The 24,642-nt window shown below is 40.9% G+C and overlaps 1 protein-coding gene across 4 annotated transcripts in view; it reads left to right on the forward strand.

Annotated features, from left to right (window-relative positions):
• The first annotated feature begins 10,613 nt into the window (after positions 1-10,613).
• Positions 10,614-24,642, forward strand: part of spsb1 (splA/ryanodine receptor domain and SOCS box containing 1) — a 31,121-nt gene continuing 17,092 nt past the window's right edge. For 2 of the 4 annotated variants that reach the window (XM_061903979.1, XM_061903980.1), the window contains exon 1: positions 10,614-10,949. The gene's annotated coding sequence lies outside the window, so the exon portion shown is untranslated. The remainder of the gene's footprint in view (positions 10,950-24,642) is intronic. The other 2 variants (XM_061903978.1, XM_061903981.1) reach the window with 1 other exon arrangement.

The following is a 24,642-nucleotide window of genomic DNA, read 5'->3' on the forward strand; positions in this document are numbered from 1 at the left end:
ATTAATACGCCAACAAATCTGGTTTCTTTTACCCTTTTACTCTAACTTGGAGATGCTGATTCTCATCCCAGTCACTTCACACTCGGCTGATCCAGTGAGAGCGGAAGATCATGACCAGATGAAGCCACAGGACTTCCCGAGGGACAGGGTCGAATACCTTCTCCAAGTCCACAAAGCACATGTAGACTGGTTGGGCAAACTCCCATGCACCCTCAAAAAACCTGACGAGAGTATAGAGCTAGTCCACAGTTCCATGACAAGGACAAAAACGACACTGCTCCTCCTGAATTCGAGGTTCGACTATTCCGCGGTAGCCTCCTCTACAGTACACCTGAATAGACTCTTCTGGGAAGGCAGACGAATGTGTTCCAACCATTGTGGGATCACACTCTATCACACCCCCGGTTTCCCTTCTTAAAGAGAGGAACCACCACTCCGGTCTGCCAATCCAGAGGTACCGGCCCTGATGTCCATGAAATGCTGCAGAGTCTTGTCAATCAAGACAGCCCCACAGCATCCAGAGCCCTAAGGAAGTTCGGGCAGATCTCATCTGCCCCCGGGGCTCTGCCACAAAGGAGCTTTTAAACTATATCTGCAACCTCAGCCCAAGAAATATGAGAACCCACCACAGATTCCCCAGGGACTGTTTCCTCATAGGAAGACATGTAGGTGGGATTGAGGAGGTCTTTGAAGTATTCCCTCCACTGATTCACAACATCCTGAGTCCAGGTCAGCAGTACACTATCGCTAATATACACGGTGTTGACAGTGCGCTGCTTCCCCACCTTAAGGCGGTGTACGGTGGTACAGAATCGTTTTGAAGCCATCCGGAAGTCGTTTTCCATGGCTTCTCTTAACTCCTCCCATGTCCCAGTTTTTGCCTCCGCGACCATTAAAGCTGTGCACCGCTTGGCCTGTCAGTACATGTTCACTGCGTCCGGCGTCAGTGAGCCTAAACAACCCAGGAGGACTCCTTCTTTAGGATGACGGCATTTGCGGGGTTCTGGAATTACCACATACCACTTTGCTGCCACAGCTACGATCAGCCGTCTCGACAATAGAGGTATAGAACATGGTGCACGTAAACTCAGTGTCCAGCGCCTCCCTTGTGACATGTTCAAAGTTCTGGGAATTGAAACTCTCTGACGGTAGACTCTGCTATACGTTCCAAGCAGACCCTCACAATGCGTTTGAGCCTGCCCGCACCATCGGAGACAACTCACCAGGTGGTGATCAGTAGAACGCTATGCTCCTACCTCCAAACTAGTGTCTAAAACATGAGATCGCAAATCTGATAACACAACCACCCTCATGTTTGAACATGGTGTTTGTTATGGACAATCAGTTTTGAGCACAAAAGTCCAATAACAAAACACCCCTCGGGTTCCGATCTGGGCGATCGTTCCTCTCAAATCACACCTAACCAGATTTTTACTATCGTTGCCAATGTAAGCGTTGAAGCCATCCAACAAACCATGGGAATCACCTAGGGGAGCGTTCTCTAGTACTCCCTCGAAGGAATCCAAAAAGGGCGAGTACCCTGAGTTTCAGTTTGGTGAGTAAGAACAAACCACTGTCAGGACCCGCCCCCCAACCCTAAGATGTAAGGAAGCTACCCTCTCGTCTACTGGATTAAAGTCTTACGTATACAGGCTCAAAGCCGGGGGGCAACAAGAACTGCTACCCCTGCCCGTCACCTCTCACTGCTTGCAACACTAGAGTGGATAAGAGTCCAGCCCTTCTCGAGAAGACCGGTTTACAGATCCAGCTGGAACTTCTCCACCTTGTGCACCAGCTCATGCTGCTTCCAAGAGCTCAAAAACTAGTAGTTTAAAATGGCACCGTATACAACTGCATCTTACTTATAGCAAAATGTGAATCTTTATAAAGTGGGTTCTTTTAGAACAGATATAAATTGTACTTGGGCAGCGCGGTGTTGCAGGGGTTAATGCATGTGCCTCACAATACGAAGGTCCTTAGTAGTCCTGAGTTCAATCCTTCAATCGGAGAAAAAAAATTCTGTATTGATTAAAATATTTTTTTATAAACAAAACTGTTGCATTATCATTACATGCAAATAAATAAACTCTAACATTTGAGATTGATTAAGTACAAACGTACATCTTCTGTCTTAAATAAATAAAATACTTGTGTAAATAAAAATTTGGCATTGAGAGGTCTCTTTAGTTTAAATTAGTGTATAAAAACAACCTTTTTCACTGTATGGTCACCACATCTTTAGCAGCGATGTTCTTGTTTTGCCTTGTAATAAAGACTTGCTGGATTAAGTTTGTTGTGCTGCCCCCTTTTAGAGAAATTTAGCAACAGGCAGTCATTTGTTCCATGCCTGTTGCCGCAAATCTAAACCGCTACTGACACTAGCCTTTATTTTTGAACAAACGTCTCGCTCTCGTTTGCGTTAGAATTAGCCATGTTTTGCTAGGTGTGTGGATCTCCGCTAAGTAAATATGGGGGAGAGAGGAAGCTACAAAGCTCCTGATGGCAAAAAAAATATGCTGGAGCAAAATGAGAAACATCATTGATTTGTTATTTATTTATACAGTTTACAACAAAAAACTTTAATTTATCAAAAAAATCGATTTATCGCCCAGGCCTGCTGCCATCTAACGTCTTGGAATTGCAACGGCATGCAAAGTCTTTTATACAATACTTGCAAAAGAGACTCAGAGTGGGTATAAGAAAACAAAATATAATAACTTGATAGCACATTTATTATAATCAGCTCATTTCTAAATGTTACATGTTGAAAAAATTTGGTTTTATTATTAAACAGTTATTGTTAACACACACAAAAGTACCAAAAATTGGTACCGTTGAGTATTGATTCCCAGGTAACGGGAATTGGCACCGTATCGATTTAATGCATTTTGATGCCAGATATTTCAAGGTTTTCCAAAAAGTAATGGTATAATTACCTTCCCTGGTAACTAAATGACCTGCTGAGCATTGCTGACTAAAGCTGTGGGTCTTCTCAGCTCATCTTGTTATTATTTTCTGACTGTGAAAGCATAAAGCATGAAATGACATGGGGTGAAAGCTGAACAACAACAACAGACACCATTGTTTCAGCATGAGGTTCAGAGGTTCATGTCTTCACTGGCCAAGGTCTAAAATGTCAATTGTCACATCCCCCCCTCTTAAGTCTTGAATAGTATAACACCATCAACTTTTAAAAACTAAAAACAACATTAATAATTAAGATGCACACCCTGCCATGTTCAGTAAGCGATGCACCGTATCTTTAAGCCTGCTCCAAGAATCTAAAAGGGGTGAAGTTTTTCTATGTCAAAAACAGTTTATTTCGCTCAAAACTTAAACTAATAAACACAGATCTCAGAGCTGGAAGAGCAAAACAGGTATTTATCTGCCTGTGTCTTTCACAAAGAACCCCTTGATTGCTATAAGTGTACAGTATGCTCAGAACCGATTTTAAACAGGGTGTGTTAGGAATGCTTGTACAAGATAATGCTTTAGTCTAACAGTGGTAATGCAGCATTCTCTTAAATGGCACATACTGTACAGAAGCACTGTACATTATTGTCTGCATTGTCTCCATAAATGTCTCCTTTACGCAACAGAAGCGAATCCTTTGCCACTGCTGATTGGCTGCTCTTTTGTTTTTCTCATTATCTGCAAGAGGGCATTGGAAGTTGGGCAATACAGTAGTTGTACGTATGTAGGCCAACATGTAAATATTACATAAGCCACTATTGTTTACTTAACATATGTCACAATAATGTCAAAGTTGATACAAAGCAGTACAATGCATGTCACAATTCTTAACAGTGCCTTTTTTTCTGGAGTAAGTATCTCACTGACAATCTGTCATTTGTTTTAGTGTTTTTTGCAAATGTATTAGGATATTTATACTAGTGTTGTATGTCATTTCCACACAAAAATGCTGTTTGGATGAATTTCTTATACTTATAATCAAGTTCATCAATATTACATAGAGTAATTCATTGAATTGTCATGATGGCCTCATACTATAAACATCCATCATAGGGCCTCATAACATAAACATTCATCACAGGAGAAACATTCACACTTCTGGGCAATGTACAGTCTTTGTTTAACCCAACATGCTTGTTTTGGGAATGTGGGAGGGTCATAAAACTTACTTTTGTGTTTAATCTTTCCATTGAGACCAGTGTGTTTGTTGTCATTACAGTACTTAAGCTTATGGTGGTGTTTTTCTTCCTTAATGTCAAATATATTATATCCCTGAATAGATTACCATTTTCTATAGTCCCCGTGGGCATAATAAGTCGGAAATGCATTGTTCATTAGCCTTCCCGGTAAGGTTTATTCAGGTGTACTGGAGAGGAGGCTACGCTGGATAGTCGAACCTCGGATTCAGGAGGAACAGTGTGGTTTTCATCCTGGTCGTGGAACTGTGGACCAGCTCTATACTCTCGGCAGGGTCCTTGAGGGTGCATGGGAGTTTGGCCAGCCAGTCTACATGTGCTTTGTGGACTTGGAGAAGGCATTCGACCATGTCCCTCAGGAAGTCTTGTGGGGAGTGCTCAGAGAGTACGGGGTATCGGACTGACTGGTTGTGGCGGTTCGCTCCCTGTACGATCAGTGTAAGAGCTTGGTCCGCATTGCTGGCAGTAAGTCGGAACGTTTCCAGTGAGGGTTGGATTCCGCCAAGGCTGCCCTTTGTGACCGATTTTGTTCATAACTTTAATGGACAGAATTTCTAGGCGCAGTCAAGGCGTTACAGGATTAGATCTCTGCTTTTTGCAGATGATGTGGTCCTGATGGCTTCATCTGGCCAGGATCTTCAGCTCTCACTGGATCGGTTTGCAGCCGAGTGTGAAGCAACAGGGATGAGAATCAGCACCCCCAAGTCTGAGTCCATGGTCCTCGCCTGGAAAAGGATGGAGTGCCATCTCTGGGTTGGGGAGGAGTCCCTGCCCCAAGTGGAGGAGTTCAAGTACCTAGAAGTCTTGTTCACGAGTGAGGTAATAGTGAATCGGGAGATCGAGAGGTGGATCGGTGCGGCGCATTCAGTAATGTGAACGCTGTATCGATCCGTTGTGGTGAAGAAGGAGCTGAGCCGGAAGGCAAAGCTCTCAATATACCGGTCGATCTACGTTTGCATCCTCACCTATAGTCATAAGCTTGGGGTTATGACCGAAAGGACAAGATCACGGGTAAAAGCAGCCAAAATGAGTTTCCTCCGCCAGGTAACGGGGCTCTCCCTTAGAGATAGGGTGAGAAGCTTTGCCATCGGAGGGGAGCTCAAACTAAAGCCGCTGCTCCTCCACATCGAGAGGAGCCAGATGAGGTGGTTCGGGGCATCTGGTCAGGATGCCACCCAATCACCTCCCTAAGGAGGTGTTTAAGGAAAGTCCAACCGGTAGGAGGCTACAGGGAAAACCCAGGACACGTTGGGAAGACTATGTCTCCCGGCTGGCCTGGGAACGCCTCGGGATCCCACGGGAAGAGCCGGACGAAGTGCCTGGGGAGAGGAAAGTCTGGGCTTCCCTGCTTAGGCTGCTGCCCCCGCGACCCGACCTCGGATAAGCGGAAGAAGAAAACACTTTGCTCACCATGTACCACCATAATGACCAACATTCAAATACAGTGGCGTAGTAGGCCTAAGTATTCATTAAAACAAGGCAGCGGTTTATATTAGTATAATTCATATTTTTGGCAGACTCGTTATACAATTTGCCAAGGCAACTATTGTTGCCCCCGGGCTGTACGTTTGGAACCCCTGATGTAGAATGACATTGAGGGCCGAATTAAAATTACATGGAGGTCCACAAGAAATTACGTGGTGGGCCATATATAAAGGTGTAGCGGGTCACATAGTTATGTGGCGGGTCACATAAAATTAGGTAGCAGCCAACATTAAATGATGTGGCAGGCCATATAGAATGATGTGGCGGACCATGTAGAATGACCTTGCAGGAAAAATTAAAACAACGTGGCGGGCCATGTAAAATTATGTGGCAGCACATGTAGAATGACGCGGTGGGCCACATAAAATTATGTGGCGGGCCATATTGAATGATGCAGTGGGCCAAATCAAATTATGAGAGGGGGCATAAAGAATGATGTAGCGGGTCACATAAAATTAGGTGGCAGACCACATTAAATGATGTGGCAGGCCATATAGAATGATGTAGCGGACCATGTAGAAGGACCTTGCAGGCCAAATTAAAACTACGTGGCGGGCCATATGGAATGATGTGGCCGGTCACATAAAATTCTGTGGCGGGCCATTTAAAATGACGCAGTGGGCCACATACAAACCCCGTTTCCATATGAGTTGGGAAATTCTGTTAGATGTAAATATAAACAGAATACAATGATTTGCAAATCCTTTTCAACCCATATTCAGTTGAATGCACTACAAAGACAACATATTTGATGTTCAAACTCATAAACTTTATTTATTTTTTTTGCAAATAATAATTAACTTAGAATTTCATGGCTGCAACACGTGCCAAAGTAGTTGGGAAAGGGCATGTTCACCACTGTGTTACATCACCTTTGCTTTTAACAACACTCAATAAACGTTTGGGAACTGATGAAACTAATTGTTGAAGCTTTGAAAGTGGAATTCTTTCCCATTCTTGTTTTAAGTAGAGGTTCAGTCGTTCAACAGTCCGGGGTCTCGCTGTCGTATTTTACGTTTCATAATGCGCCACACATTTTCGATGGGAGACAGGTCTGGACTGCGGGCGGGCCAGGAAAGTACCCGCACTCTTTTTTTTACGAAGCCACGCTGTTGTAACACATGCTCAATCTGGCTTGGCATTGTCTTGCTTAAATAAGCAGGGGCGTCCATGAAAAAGACGGTGATTAGATGGCAGCATATGTTGTTCCAAAACCTGTACCTTTCAGCATTAATGGTGCCTTCCCAGATGTGTAAGTTAGCCTTGCCTTGGGCACTAAAGCACCCCCATACCATCACAAATGCTGCCTTTTGAACTTTGCGTAAATAACAGTCTGGATGGTTCGCTTCCCCTTTGGTCCTGATGACACGGTCTCGAATATTTCCCAAAAAATTTGAAATGTGGACTCGTCAGACCACAGAACACTTTTCCACTTTGCATCAGTCCATCTTAGATGGACTGATGCAAAGTGGAAAACACTTTGCAACGGCGGCGTTTCTGGATGTTGTTGATAAATGGCTTTCACTTTGCATAGTAGAGCTTTAACTTGCACTTACAGATGTAGCGACAAACTGTATTTAGTGACAGTGGTTTTCTGAAATTTTTCTGAGCCCATGTGGTGATATCCTTTAGAGAATGATGTCGGTTTTTGATACAGTGCCGTCTGAGGGATCGAAGGTCACGGTCATTCAATGTTGGTTTCCGGCCATGCCGCTTACGTGGAGTGATTTCTCCAGATTCACTGAATCATTTGATGATATTGTGGACCGTAGATGTTGAAATCCCTAAATTTCTTGCAATTGCACTTTGAGAAACGTTGTTCTTAAACTGTTTGACTATTTGCTCACGCAGTTGTGGACTAAGGGGCGTACCTTGCCCCATCCTTTCTTGTGAAAGACTGAGCATTTTTTGGGAAGCTGTTTTTAATACCCAATCATGGCACCCACCTGTTCCCAATTAGCCTGCACACTTGTGGAATGTTCCAAATAAGTGTTTGATGAGCATCCCACAACTTTGTCAGTATTTATTGCCACTTTTCCCAATTTCTTTGTCACATGTTGCTAGCATCAAATTCTAAAGTTAATGATTATTTGCAAGAATTTTTTTTTTTATCACTTTGAACATCAAATATGTTGTCTTTGTAGCATATTCAACTGAATATGGGTTGAAAATGATTTGCAAATCATTGTATTCCGTTTATATTTACATCTAACACAATTTCCCAACTCATATGGAAACGGGATTTGTAGAATGATGCGGTGGGCCACATAAAATGTTGTGGGGGGCAATAGAGAATGATGTGGCGGACCATGTAGAATGCCTTTGAAGGCCAAAATTTAATTTACATGGAGGTCCACGTAAAATTATGTGGCAGGCCATTTTGAATGATGTGTCGGGCCATATAGAATGACGCGGCGGGCCACATAAAATTATGTGGCGGGCCATATAGAATGAATTGGTTGGTCACATATAAATATGTGGTGGTCCATATAGAATGAAGCGGTGGTTCACATAAAATGATGTGGGGGGGCCATGTTGAATGATGTGCCAGGCCACGTAAAATGATGTGGCGGGCCATTTACAAAGATTGTGATGGGCTACATATAAATATGTGGTAGGCCATATAGAATGACGCGGTGGTTCACATAAAATATATGGGGGGCCATGTAGAATGATGTGGCGGGTCACATAAAACTATGTGGCAGCCCGCTTTAAATGATGTGGCAGGCCACATAAAAATTATGTGGCGGATAATGTAGAATGTAGAAGGAAAAGCTCTCCATTTACCGGTCGATCTACGTTCCCATCCTCACCTATGGTCATGAGCTTTGGGTCATGACCGAAAGGACAAGATCACGGGTACAAGCGGCCGAAATGAGTTTCCTCCGCCGTGTGGCGGGGCTCTCCCTTAGAGATAGGGTGAGAAGCTCTGTCATCCGGGAGGAACTCAAAGTAAAATCACTGATCCTCCACATCGAGAGGAGCCGGATGAAGTGGTTCGGGCATCTGGTCAGGATGCCACACGAACGCCTCCCTAGGGAGGTGTTTAGGGCACACCCAACCGGTAGGCGGCCACGGGGAAGACCCAGGACACGTCGGGATGACTATGTCTCCCGGCTGGCCTGGGGACCCCTCGGGATTCCCCGGGAAGAGCAAGACGAAGTGGCTGGGGAGAGGGAAGTCTGGGCTTCCCTGCTTAGGCTGCTGCCCCCGCGACCCGACCTCGGATAAGCGGAGGAGGATGGATGGATGGATGGATGGATGGATGGATAATGTAGAATGACCTTGCAGGCCAAATTAAATTTACATGGAGGTCCACATAAAATTATGTGGCATGCCATTTTGAATGATGTGTCGGGCCATATAGAATGACGAGGCGGGCCACATAAAATTATGTGGCGGGCCATATAGAATGAATTGGTTGGTCACATATAAATGAAGCGGTGGTTCACATAAAATGATGTGGGGGGGCCATATAGTATGATGTGGCGGGTCACATAAAATTAGGTGGCGGGCCACATAAGATTATGTGGGGGGCCCTATAGAATGACGTGGCAGGCCACATAAAAATTATGTGGTGTGCGATATAGATTGATGTGACAGGTCACATAAAATGACGTGGCAGGCCATATAAAATGATTTGGCCAGCCATATAGAATGACGTGATGGGCCAAATTAAAATTACATGGCAGTCCACATAAAATTATGTGGCTGGCCATATTGAATGACGTAGCAGGAAACATGAAATTATGTGGCGGGCCACATGAAATTTGGTGGCGGGCCATGTTGAATGATGCGGTGGGCCACATAGAATGGTTTGGCGGGTCACATAAAATTATGTGGCGGGTCACATAATATTATGTGGCAGCCCACGTTAAATGATGTGGCAGGCAATTCTGAATGATGTAGCGGGCCAAATACAATTATGTGGCGGTACATGTAGAATGCCCTTGCAGGCCAAATTTAATTTACATGGAGGTCCACATAAAATTATGTGGCGGGCCATATAGAATGATGTGGCGGGTCACATAAAATTAGGTGGCGTGCTACATAAGATTACGTGGGGGGCCATATAGAATGCCGCGGAGGGCCACATTAAAATTACATGGCAGTCCACATAAAATTATGTGGCTGGCCATATTGAATGACGGGGTGGGCCACATAGAATGGTTTGGTGGGTCACATAAAATTACGTGGCGGGCCATATAGAATGATGCGGCGGGTCACATAATATTAGGTGGCAGCCCACGTTAAATGATGTGGCAGGCCAATTAGAATGATGTGGTGGGCCAACTAAAATGGCGTGGCGGACCATGTAGAATGCCCTTGCAGGCCAAATTGAATTTACATGGAGTTCCACATAAAATTATGTGGCGGACCATATTGAATGATGTGCCGGACCACGTAAAATTATGTGGCGGGCCATGTACAATGATGCAGTGAGCCACATAAAATTATATGGCGGGCCATATACAAAGATTGCGATGGGCAACATATAAATATGTGGTAGGCCATATAGAATGATGCGGTGGTTCACATAAAATTATGTGGGGGGCCATAAAGAATGATGTGGCGGGTCACATAAAATGATGTGGCAGGCCATATAGGATGATGGGGCGGGCCACGTTTGATGATGTGGCATATGCCACATTAAAATGACTTTGTTGTTCATATAAAAACATGATGTGGGAGAATTTCGATTCTAAGACCTTCAATTAGAATTTGAAATCTACTTCCTGATTGCCACATCCAACCATATTTATGGATTTGAATTGGAATTTGGGAGACCTTTTTCAATTTAATTCAGAAATGTACACAGACTGTCTACTGGGGCAGGTATGGTTGAGTCCGATGAACAGTAACACTAGAGTCACTTGCTCAAACACTGCTGCGGCTATTGGGAGGACTATGTAATCCGTTTGGGAAGATCCATAATTTATCGATGTATGAGTATTGAAAGATATGGGTAAAACAAATGTTCGCTAGCTTTGCTGGGGCTACGGGCGGACAGAAGGCGGGCAGCAGGCATTCAGGCAGGCAAGCAAGCAGGCAGGCAGGCAGACGGGGAGGTCCTAACATGCTCTCGGCAGCTGGGCGCATTATACCATGTGACTGAAGACATGTTAGCTAGCAGCCATCATCACTTCACCTACTTCACGTCGTCCTCGGTCGGATGGTGGAAGGTAAGCCCGCCGACATGCAACACACACAGCATTCAACCATGGACGTGTAGACGACTAACGACTGGAAGCTACTGTAACGCGGCTCTGTTTAACCCATTCTTCTCGACACAAGGTTTGTGTTTAAAATGCTACTTATCTTTTCTTTTCTTATTTTCCAACTAATACCAACGCGTTTCGTTTCACTGCATCACACGCTCCGGTGGAAGTGACATGTTCGCCATTATAGCCGAATAAACACACACCTGTTTAAACGAAGGAGTCTGGGTCGTGTACGCGCCTCGGCCCCTTATTCTTCATGTTTTCACACTTTTTGCTAATGTCTTGCTTTTCTAAATGGCCTTGGTAGCTTTCAGGTAGGTGTTTTTCGCCATCGTTTGGCTGACAATCATCTAGCCGGGGTCGGTTCATTTAAACATTAGCTTGTATATCAGCTAGCATGACAGGACGCTATCTTACTTTTAACTGCAACACTCGTATTGGCTACAGTCATCTTCTTCTTCATGTTTCATTCATACATACCTATTCGAGGTGTGGGGGGAAAAATGGATTCGCATTTGAATCGCGATTCTCACGTGCGATTCAGAATCGATTCTCATTTTTTTTAAATCGATTTATTTTTGTTAATCAATCCAACAAACCACTACACAGCAATACCATAACAATGCAATCCAATTCCAAAACCAAACCTGACCCAGCAACACTCAAAACTGCAATAAACAGAGCAATTGAGAGGAGACACAAACACGACACAGAACAAACCAAAATTGGTGAAACAAAACTGAATATTATCAACAGTATCAATATTAGTTATAATTTCAGCATAGCAGTAATTAAAAATCCCCCATTGACATTAACATTAGACATTTATAAAAATAAAAGAACAATAGTGTCACAGTGGCTTACACTTGCATCGCATCTCATAAACTTGACAACACACTGTGTCCAATATTTTCACAAAGATAAAATAAGTCATATTTTTGTTTCGTTTTATAGTTTTAACAAATTTACATTATTGCAATCAGTTGTTAAACATTGTCCTTTACAATTATAAAAGCACTTTGAAAAAAATCTACTACTCTGCTAGCATGTCAGCAGACTGGGGTAGATCTTGCTGAAATCTTATGTATTGAATGATTACAGAATCGTTTTGAATCGGAAAAATGTTGTTTTTGAATCAAGAATCGCCTTGAATCGAAGAAAATCGATTTATAATCGAATTTCGACCCCAAGAATCGATATTGAATCGAATCGTGGGACACCCAAAGATTTGCAGCCCTTATACTTATCCTTGCATAGAAACGTGCTCTTTGTTTCTTTTTTTTTTTTAATTTTTTTAATCAATTAATCCAACAAAACAATACACAATAATACCACAATGCAATTTTAATTCCAAAACCAGCCCAGCAAAATTCAGAATAGCAATAAACAGCAGTTGAGAGGACACACAAACATTACACAAAACAATCCAAAAGCAGTCAAACAAAAATGAATATTATCAACAGCAGTGTCAATATTAATAAAAATTCCAACACGGCAGTCATTAGAAATACCTCATTGACATTATCATTACAGACACTTATAAAAAATTAAATAACTTTAAATAAATGAACAATAGTGTCACAGTGGCTTATCCACAAAGATAAAATAAGTCATATTTTAGGTTAATCCATCCATCCTTCCATCCATTTTCTACAGCTTGTCCTGTTCGGGGTCGCTGTAGCCTATCTCAGCTGCATTCGGGCGAAAGGCCTATACACCCAGGACAAGTCGCAACCTCATCGCAGGGCCAACACAGATAGACCACATTCACACTCACATTCACACACTAGGGCCAATTTAGTGTTGCCAATCAACCTATCCCCTGGTGCATGTTTTTGGTGGTAGGAGGAAGCCGGAGTACCCGGAGGGAACCCAAGCAGTAGTTAAAATAAATTTCAATAATGGATCCCATATTCCAATATATGACTCATTATTATCTAAACTATATGCCAGTACGTAATCGCCACGGAACAGCACCGCTGCCCGGCAATCTGTTGTGGCTCTGCCGTGCACGGAAATAGCGCAGACTCTTACATAATCTTGTGCATTATCATGTGATAAAGTAAACACTGAAGTGAACATCGTGGAATGTCCCGAACTTTTCCGTGCATCAATATCTGCAGCGGTCGCGTCTTCGACAGGATTTACTTGACTTGACTTGTGCAAAAGACCACAGTTTTGCCTTGCAGAACGACAACTTTATTTTTTTGTTGCAAGCAACAACACAGCAGTAACTTCATCCTTTGCTAGCATTGTAGACGCACAACTCCCACGAACCATGCTCCTGCTTCCTGGCCTTGTATCAGCTGGCAATTTACGCAAGACCCCATGTACGCACACAGCTGCCCAGGAAATGCCTGTATATGATTCTTTAATTTTGGACCTCAAAAATTTGTGTCAAGGTCTGAAAACCTTTTGACAAGTTGACTTCATGTCCATCCTCGCCCGTTAGGACGTTTCAACATGTAAAATACGATCCGCCCTGAAGACAGACTTTTATTTTGAAAGTAAACCGGGTAATCTATTTTGTGTTTGTGCATCACTTCGGCGCCAATATTCGTCAAAATGCCAAATTGGTATTGGGATCATTTTTTTCGGTCTTAAGAAAATATATAATGTTTTTAATTTTTATTTTTTTGCAACTATAACAGAACTACACCAGCAGATACAATATATATATATATATATATGTACCAGTATTTAGAAGAAAAAAAAGTTAAGTAATATAAAACACTGCTCAAGCACCAGCCCCCCATTTCTCCTTTGTTCTTTTTCTGGTTTGTACACAGTATATCTCTTCAGTTTAGCTTTCAAGACTTCCATATTGTCCCGGGAAATAGTTTCTTTATTTCCTGGTGTCTTACCTTTCCAGGGTTTCCCTTCTAATGTAATCAAACTTGGCACACTGCCACATTTTGAAAATAAGTAGGATTTTTTTTACATGAAAACAAATTAATGTACCTAAGGTGGTAAATTTAACCCAGTGAGTACCACAACAAATGTATGTACTAGTGCTGCACGATTTTGAGAAAAAACTTAATTGTGATTTATTTTATTTTTTTCTCCAAAGTGATTTGATTAGTGATTTTATATTTTATACATACAAGCGTATAACAAGTTAAGGAATACAAGTTACTTTTAGACTGTCAATCAATATCCTTGTCTCAATGTGCCATGCATTAGAACAATATGCAATAATTTACTTTCAAAAATATTTGGCTATATGAGCTTTTGTCAACATCATGCTCTTTAAGTGAAAAAATATTTGATTAAAAGTTCTGTGGTTATAATGCAAGTAACCATTTAAAAGGAAATAATCTTATTACTGTCATTGGAAGGTAAATACCTTTATTCTAAATGAATAAACAAAAAAATGGACTCCTTTCTCTAAGCAAAAGTTTTACCTAAATAGATATTGAACATCTTGAAGTGCATTTTTTTCCCCAGATGGAAAACTTAGGTTGGACGTTGTCTTTTTGTTTATCGCTATCATGATCACGATGGTGTTTTTTGCTCATTCGTCCGTGTAGATGGGCTGATATCGCTCATTCCATTTGAAGCTGAAATATTCCCACAACGGGACATAATCTTTTTCCTCCTATTTTGTGTTAGTTTGCAGCACTTCTCACCGGCGAGTCCCAAGGCTCTCTGTACTGTGAGTGTCGACGGCAGCTCCCCGCTTTCGCCTCTGTTGAGACAAAGATTGTTAATGACTGAAAAGAGGGGTCACTCTGTCCAGTTATTTCCACTGGTAAATAAACACTCAGGTGCTGACAGCGATTCACAAAGAGGTCTTTCTTTCTGTCTAAGTGAGAGACGAACAAACGTGAGGCTCAACAATTCTGATTGGCCAACATGTCTGTCACTAAACTGCTGGTCAGCAGTTCAGGAAAAAAAACAAAAACCTCAGCATCTTGTGTGTAATACCGTGCTAAATAAAACCTTGATGTCAATTAATCGTGCAGCCATAGGATGTACATCATAATGTAAGTCAAATAGGTTGTAAAGGTTAGTCATGTCATAGGTTAATAGAAATAGATTATCCGTAGAATAAAATAAAGAAAAGATTGATCTTGTAGTTTTGGACTAAAGTTGTGTTGGTTAACTACATGTCATAGAAATGTCCGTGTCATTGCCTCTGTGTATAGAGCTGTTCGTCTATTCTAAGAGAACACAGCCCGTAGATTCAATGTACACGAATGAATAGCTTAGTTGCTCGGACAGCAATGTGTTCATACAAGTTTAGTTTGGGTTATGATGTTTCTTATGGGGAAAAATCGATCTTGTTTTCGGCTGATTGGCGTGATAGTTGCTGCCTTGAGATTGGAGCACTAGTTGCCGGTGAGCAATCTATAGCTGCTTCTCCAGAAAAATGAGCTGTATCATTGTGCCATGAGTTTATTCAAGTACAGAAATCAATTACGGTTTTATGATGGTTGAATTTTTAAACTGTTATATTAACCATCAGGAATTTTACAGAGACTCAACTACAGTTGATGTACAGTCATGCACATTTGAGGCTACTCTGGGATAAATTAATGTACAAAATTGTGCTTTTGAGCTTACTCCAGGACAAACTGATGTACAAAAATGTGCACGGAAGCGGGCTTGGACTAGGGCTGGGCGATATGGCCTTTTTTTAATCTCGCGATATTTTTAGGCCATATCGCGATATACGATGTATATTACGGTATTTTGCCTTAGCCTTGAATGAACACTTGATAGATATAATCACAGCGGTATGATGATTAATTAAAACATTCTTGTTCATACTGCATTTATATATGCTCGTTGTAAACTTTCATGCAGAGAAGGAAATCACAACTAAGTCAATTTACCAAAACTGTATTTATTAGTTATTAGCAGGTGACTTTTCAAATGATGCTACATATTAGTAGTAATGCTACTTTTGGTAGCAACACTTGTGCCCCACACTTGACAAATTACAGTTGTCTTTAATTGATTGATTGATTGAAACTTTTATTAGTAGATTGCACAGTTCAGTACATATTCCGTACAATTGATCACTAAATGTTAACACCTGAATAAGTTTTTCAACTTGTTTAAGTCGGGGTCCACGTTAATCAATTCATGGTACAAATATATACTATCAGCATAATATAGTCATCACACAAGTTAATCATCATAGTATATACATTGAATTATTTACATTATTTACAATCCGAGGGGGGGATGAGGAGCTTTGATTGATATCATTACTTCAGTCATCAACAGTCTAGTCGACATATTCCCGCTTGAAGCCGAACCACCGCCAGACGATGGACCCCCTACCGTTTTCTTGGGAATTAATTCTTCCTTCATGTGTTAGCATTTTCGCACCTTCTTTCTCTCGTATAACCACTCCACTTGGATGAGAATCAGCACCTCCGAGTCCGCTAGCATCACAGCTAACGTTAGCCACGCTGCTACCTCTCTGCTGGGCGAGGGCGTATATGTATGTGACGTATGACGTGACAGTATGTGACGTGTGTAAGAATGTGCGCTCGCTGTCTGTGACAGAGACACAAGAAGGAGTGGGAAGAGCCTGTAGTGTAATGCCCGCAGCTAAAAGCAACTGCGTGAGAACATATACTGGAATATTAAGATATAGTCATTTTCTATATCGCACAGAGACAAACCCGCGATATATCACATATATCGATATATCGCCCAGACCTAGCTTGGACTAAATCGTGAAGTTACGCATAATTCAAAGGGATTAGTTGAATTTAGCATGTATTGGCGCAATCGCAGCAACGCAAATTCCTGGAGAGTCAGAGTAGTAAGCCTGGGCTCATTGTTCTTGCTCATATGGTGTGAAGCTGAAATACTCTCACAACGGAACATTTATTTGCTTAACAATCATATTTGTTTTGCCTAATTTTTACATTGCTGTGCTTCTCACCAGCAACAAGCAATGCTCTGTCGCAGGCTGGAAGCCTGCAGTCCTGCTTACTTTTTGAAAAAACCATTGAATACATACGACAGATAATTCAAAACATGTTTTTAAAACTAGTATAGTGAAATGACACCGCATCTTATTCTTAGCAAAATTCTAAATTGAATTATGTTTTTTAGGCCAGATATAAATTGTACTTTTTATGGAATAATTTTCAAATAATTGAATTAAGAGCTTCCCTTGGAAAGCAATACTTTAGCTTGAATAGAATACTTTTATTAACAAAAATGTAGCATTGCACATTGCATGCAGATAAACAATCTCCAACATTGAGATCAATAAAGTGCAAACTTAAAACTTCTGTCTAGAACAGGGGTGCCCATTACGTCCATCGCGATCGACTCGTCGATCTCGGAGGGTGTGTCAGTCGATCTCAAGCCATGCATTAAAAAATATACATAAAAATAAGCAATCATCAACCATACCAAGACTTCACTTTCGTCAGTTGTTTGACATTTTCGGCACTCGCGGATCTTGTGAGATGACGCTGGCTGCTGCGAGCTCATATTTAAGAAAAAAATCACTAACAGGGCGGACGCAGAGAAACACATTTTATTTCTAGAGACTCCGTACCTACTGTCAAAACTCTAAAGACCGACTGCACAGTTCCTGTCTTCACCATAAAAGACCTGTTTCATCCTGCCTGTGCTAACAAAATAAGAGTCTCAGAAAGCTAGCGTGCACAAGCTAGCAAGCTACGGAGTTTGATGCCAATGTATTTCTCCCCCGCCCTCAGCGACCGCTTTCTCACTTGTTTGCCCACCCGCACACTCACTGACGTCACTCACCTGCTGCCAGACATTAAAGGGCCACACACATATGCTACTCTCATAACAAAGTGTTTAAAAACGAGTATGCAAGTTGGACAAATGAGATGCCAAATCCAACCACTTTCATGTGGTATTGGACAGAAAGGAGGATTTTTTTTTCCTCCATTTCAAAATGCGGACGTTATCAGCACCACTGTCTAATTCCAATCAATGCAAGTCATCAGAATCAAATACACCAACTTATATTCTTGTCTTCATGAAAGAAAGGAATCTATGTGTGTTAAACATGCTTGTATTATCATTAAACACCATTAACTTGTTAACAAAAATGTGTCTTTCATAAATAAATAAATATAAATTATAAATAGGAATGAGGTAGATCTCCTCGACTTGGTCAATTAAAAAGTAGCTCACCTGCAGAAAAAGTGTGAGCGTCCCTGGTCTAGAATAACATACTTCGGTAAATGAAAAAAATTGTGTTATACATTGTATCCAAATAAATTATAAAGTAAAAAATTGAGAGGACTAAAGTGTTTAAGTAAGTGGATAAAGTAAACTCAGCCTTTTTCATTCACACATCTTTGCGGTGTGCAGAGCAAACACTTTAGTGATTGGTCTACGCTAGAGATGCACGGATAGGCAATTATATCATCCGCAACCGCATCACCAAAGTAGTCATCCACCCGCCGTCCACCCGAATTAACATTTAATCAGAACCGCATCCGCCCAACTCCCGCCCGCTGAAATACATCAGAGGTCGGCCACCTTTACCACTCACAGAGCTATTTAAACCCATTTCACAGAGTAATGATAACAATGGGAGCCGCTAACATTCTCGCGAATATCCAATGGTATTCATCCTGATGACAAGAATATGGGCGTGCTATGAAGCCATTGCCTTTGACACCTTCAACAACGTGTACAATCCCATTGTTAGTCCGGCAACATGTTGTGTGCAGCTTCCGCAATCATACGTACAAGATTGAAAGGCATACTGGGTGATACAGAGTACACTGATGGTTGTGATAAAAACAACTTTAACACTTACTAATATGCGCCACGCTGTGAAGCCACACCAGACAAGAATGACAAACACATTTCGGGAGAACATCCTCACAGTAACACAACATGAACGCAACACAACAATTACCCAGAATCCTTTGTATCCGTGACAATTCCTGAACATATTTTACACCCCTGCGCCCAACCCCGACCACCTTACCGACGCGGGGTGTCGGTTGCTGCCAGCGGGGTGTATAAAATAACAGGACTCGTCATGGATACAAAGGATTCTGGGTATTTGTAGTGTTGCGTTTATGTTGTGTTACTGGGAGGATGTTCTCCCGAAATGTTTGTCAATCTTGTTTGGTGTGGCTTCACAGCGTGGCGCATATTACTAAAAGTGTCAAAATTGTTTATATCACAACCATTAGTGTACTCTGTGTCACCCAGTATGCCTTGCAGTCGTGTGCGTGTGTCTGCAGAAGCCACACACATGTTGCTGGACTGGCAAGCAGATCGTACATGCTGTAGAAGGCAACAAAGCCAATGACTTCAAAGCACGCCCTAATACTCATTAACTGGGTAACTGACGGCAGTCATTCTAGAGAATATTAGCGTCTCCTATTGTCTTCTGCGCTTTATGATACGGGTCTTAAATGGCTCTTTGAATGGTAAAGGATACCGATCCCAGAACCATGTATATAAAATATTTCCGGATGGTTCAACCGCCACCCGCCCAAATCTAATTAAAATCTATTTTTTCGTCATGTCACCCGCCCGACCCGCGGTTTATCCGCGGATGAGACCGCAAACCGCGCATCTCTAGACTACGCATTGTGCTTCTGTCATACGTGGTGGTATCATACATACCTGGTGTAAATGATTCCGCGAGTAAGGTGATTTTTAGCCTGTAGTTTGTTTGTTGTTGCGGTTTTGATCGCATCCTTAAGTTACATTTGCCCTACAATGCTGAAGGTTTGGTTTCAGATGCTGGAATAAGTTTGCTGTGCTGCTGCCTTTTTAAAACAAACTTTGCACCGTGCAGTCACTTGTTCCATGCCTGTTGCCCGAAAACCAAAGTACTGACAACACTTTTCTTTGCAAAAAACGTGTCACTCTTTTTAGCGTTAGCACTAGCCATGTTTTGCTGTATGCTGATAAGGAAGTAAGGGGACTGTGCAAGCTGCGAAATATCCTGAGGGACAAAAAGTATGCCGAAGTAAGAGGAGAAAAAAATGGTTTATTTAAATCTTCTGCCTAACAAGAGGGTTCACTCAATTCATCTAATTTTGCTATTAAACGAACTCGCTGAGCTACTGAGAGTGATGAACAGAATGAAACTTCTTGAACCCTGTTTGGAAGAGAGAAACAACGATAACGCACACAAACGTGGCAATTTATCAATGCTGGCAAGGTTTTAAAGATCACTTTCATTTATCGTTCAATTAATTGACGTATGGGCTCAGGCCTACCTGAAGGTTGGTATTTGAGGGGTTGGTTGTTCAATGTGCATATTAGGGCTGGGCGATATACGATATTTATCACGGGTTTGTCTATGTGCGATATAGAAAATGACTTTCGTAATATTCGAGTAGATATTCTCACGCAGTTGTTTTTAGCTGCAGGCATTACACTACAGGCTCTCCTCGCTCTTTCCTGTGTCTCCTTCTCACAGACAAGCAGGCGCACATTCTTACATACGTCACATACTGTCACGTCATACGTCACATACGTACACGCCCTTGCCCAGCAGAGAGGTAGCGGCGTGGCTAACATTAGCTGTGATGCTAGCGTGTTGTTGCGAGAGAAAGAAGGTGCGAATCTCGTAACAAATTAATATGTCGAATAGACAACTTTAATTTGTCATGTGTGGGGCACAAGCGTTGCTACCAAAAGTAGCATTACTGCTAATATGTAGCATCATTTGAAAAGTCACCTGCTAATAACTTTAATAAATACAGTTTTGGTAAATTTACTTAGTTGTGATTTCCTTCTCTGCATGAATGTTTAAAAGTAGCATATATTAGTGCAGTATGAACGAGAATGTTTTAATGTAGACACATAGAATCACCATACTGCTTGATTATATGTATCCAGTGTTCATTCATGGCTAAGGCAAGATACCGAGAAATATATCGTATATTGCAATATGGCCTAAAAATATTGCGGTATTAAAAAAAAAAAGGCAATATCGCCCAGCCCTAGTGCATTTTAAAGCAAAACAAGCATTATCACTAAGGTAATATGACAGAAACAATATAATATTATAAATAAAAATAAATGAGCATTTCACAAGATGGCAGCTTATGGACATAAGACGTAACATCACTTTTTGTCCATATAGATAAAAATAGTGCTCATATACTGTATGAAGTCTAGTCCTACACACCTGGGACTGCACGATTCCGGGCAAAAAAATAGATTTTTATCAATATTGCAATCACGATTATTAATTATGATTATTCATTATGTTTGGTAAAACAGTGTTGGGGTGTGAACGCAACACCATCATGTAATTTGTAATATCTAATAAAAATTCTATAGATACACGTTATCTGCAGTCGGGCAAAAAAGTATTTAGTCAGCCACCGATTGTGCAAGTTCTCCCACTTAAAATGATGACAGAGGTCTGTAATTTTCATCATAGGTACACTTCAACTGTGAGAGACAGAATGTGGAAAAAAAGGAATTTAAAAGAATTTATCTGTAAATTATGGTGGAAAAAAGGTATTTGGTTAACCATTCAAAGCTCTTACTGATGGAAGGAGGTTTTGGCTCAAAATCTCACAATACATGGCCCCATTCATTCTTTCCTTAACACTGATCAATCGTCCTGTCCCCTTAGCAGAAAAACAGCCCCAAAGCATGATGTTTCCACACCCATGCTTCACAGTAGGTATAGTGTTATTGGGATGCAACTCCGTATTCTTCTTCCTCCAAACACGACGATTGAGTTTATACCAAAATGGATACATGGATGATACAGCAGAGGATTGGGAGAATGTCATGTGATCAGATGAAAGCAAAGTAGAACTTTTTGGTATAAACTCAACTCGTCGTGTTTGGAGGAAGAAGCATACTAAGTTGCATCCCAAGAACACCACACCTACTGTGAAGCATGGGGGTGGAAACGTCATGCATTGGGCTGTTTTTCTGCTAAGGAGACAGGACGATTGATCCGTGTTAAGGAAAGAATGAATGCGGCCATGTATCGTGAGATTTTGAGCCAAAACCTCCTTCCATCAATGAGAGCTTTGAGTGGTTGACCAAATACTTATTTTCCACCATAATTTACAAATAAAGTATTTAAAATTCCTACAATGTGAATTCCTGGATTTTTTTTTTTTCACATTCTGCCTCTCACAGTTGAAGTGTACCTATGAAGAAAATTACAGACCTCTGTCATCATTTTAAGTGGGAGAACCTGCACAATCGCTGGCTGACTAAATACTTTTTTGCCCCACTGTATGTATTTGACAAATATTTGTGTTTTTGTTCATTAATAGTATCAGCTTGTCAGCTTTTTTATTACGCGATACACTTTATCTATATTTTTACATTTTCACAGAGGTATATTTTAGGGTTATATACATACATTTAAATGTTCTAATGTGTACATTTACAAGCTGTATCTGGACATATCCATTGAGGGTTTGAGCAGAAATCTGTCATAAACCATTAAAAATTTGCAAAAGGCTATGTCACAAGAATGGTTTTTAAAGTAATTACTTTGTGGAATGAAAAAAAACACAAATAATGTAAAAAAACAACAAAAACATGGTGTTTACTTTTTGATATCAATATAAAACACAAAGTAGTTTGGCTAATGAAGATAAAGTCAAATAAACGAGCGTTGTTCTTCAACAACCATGTACTTCAGTGCAACAGTTTAACGAACAACAAACGTGAAGATACCTTTCACATCTACATATACAATCTTTGTGCCTCACCGACAGCGTTCAATTCGTTTAAATGACAAAACATGTTTGCTAGTATTGATGTTATTGGAACACTAAAAATGTTAACATTTAAAATAAAGGACAAGTGACCATCCCAGTAAATAAACTGCAGACTTTATAAAGAAGTTGTGGCAACGTTCCGGACACATAAGCATGCTCCATGGTAACTCTCATTCCCAGAATCTGATGGAAGGACGCTAGTTGCATGTTCAAAATGAAACTACAACATTAAATGTTTTTCTCCAACAGCATTGCGCTCTCAATCGCTCACCGAAACTCCATGGACGTAGAAGCGATTTGAAATGAAGAGAAACAAAGCTACGTTTACCCGGAGAAACGTTTTCAAAGGAAAGTCTGTGAAGTCGCCACTATGTTTTGCGAGCCGAACGGCTCTAGTGCACATCCGCAGGGGCTGCGGCACTTCAGTATTCAGGAAATAAGCATTGTGGCCTAAAATGCATTGAAAAATGACGGTATTTCAGTAATTAAAAATTTCAACTGTATTAACCGTCTGGAATTTTACCGCGGTTTATCATTATATCCTGTTTATCGTTACATCCCTAACAATAGGCACACCTACCTTTTTTCTAGTCATACCACATTGTATACACTAGAGCATTTGTACTTGTATTTCCAGTTTAAATTACTTTATTAACCCAAAGCCTAATGTACCCGCAGGTAAACAAACACCCTTTAGAATTAAGATCTGTGTTTTCTTGGTGCAGTAAATCCACTGAGACCCTTCTCTTGCATCTTAATCAGTCTCAAACCAACCTAGGGGCCCTGAAACTTCATCCAGCACAGGCCAGAGTGGCTGCCCAAATACACCCCTCCAATAAAAACCCTCATTGAATGGGAGTGTTTATTTTTAAAGTTGTTGGAAAAGCTTTTATTCTCTTTGGTTATATTTACTTGTTTTGGTCATTATATGGCCCTTTGCCAATTGCAGAGTGGGGATGGAAAAGCGTGAGCCCCAACTGTGTACAAATTAACATGTTTTACTTTTCCTGAATGCAGGACAGGCACTGTAGAAGAGATTGTTCAAATTCAGATGTTGGCCACCCGCTGCCTGCGCTCCCCTCCGTTTTCTAATCATTGAGGAGACATGACCCACTTAAATGGTTGTTTACTTGCATTAGAAGAAGAGCTACAGCACTTCTCAATGAACTCTTGTCTACAATTCAATTAGAAAGGCTTCCCATCAGTTAGAAAATCCTTTACAGCCTTGCAGAAACACATGCTGAAATCTCAGGGAGCAAAAGCCATACTGTCCCTAAAACCATTCAAATACATTCACTGCATCACTGCAAACGAAGGTTTATCATATAACCTAATAGTTGCATAGGAATACATTTTATTTTATATTCTTTTATATATGTGTATATATATATTTGTGTATATATGTGTATGTATGTATATGGAAATAAGCGGTAGAAAATGTGTAAAAAAAAAAATATATATATATATTTATTAGGGGTGTACACAATTTCGGTTCGGTACGTACCTTGGTTCAGAGGTCACGGTTCGGTTCATTTTTGGTACAGTAAGAAAACAACAAAATATACATTTTTGGGTTATTTATTTAACAAATTTGCTAAATCTTCCACCAAAAATATTTTTCTTGGTGGAATATTTGATTTGAAGTAATCGGAAACTTGCATAGGTCAATAATTCATAATAACTTTGATTTTGATAATGTTGTGGGCAATGACAGTTTGAAAGAAAAAAAACAGCTTTGTTTTATTAGTCAACGTTGCAACTTTTTCTAAATTACATTTAGCCTTTAAGGTTTTTTATTTCACTTTTGTTTGTTTTTGTTTATTTTAATAGTATTTTTAGAATGTGGTGTGTGCCTTTAAAACATTAGCTGTGGGCCGCAAATGGCCTCCGGGGCACACTTTTGACACCCCTGCTGTAGATAATAAAAAATCTGAAATCTTTGGGTAAAAAGCAGAGCCTGGCGACGCATGCGCATTCATCATAACTCTTTCGCTCTCTCTGTCCCCCCCCCACCTCTTTTGTTTTGTTTTTAACGCCTTCTTAACCCTTAACGAACATTGAAAATACACTCAATCC

This window comes from Nerophis ophidion, linkage group LG06, assembly GCF_033978795.1.
Source record: "Nerophis ophidion isolate RoL-2023_Sa linkage group LG06, RoL_Noph_v1.0, whole genome shotgun sequence".
NCBI classification, from domain to species: Eukaryota; Metazoa; Chordata; class Actinopteri; order Syngnathiformes; family Syngnathidae; genus Nerophis; species Nerophis ophidion.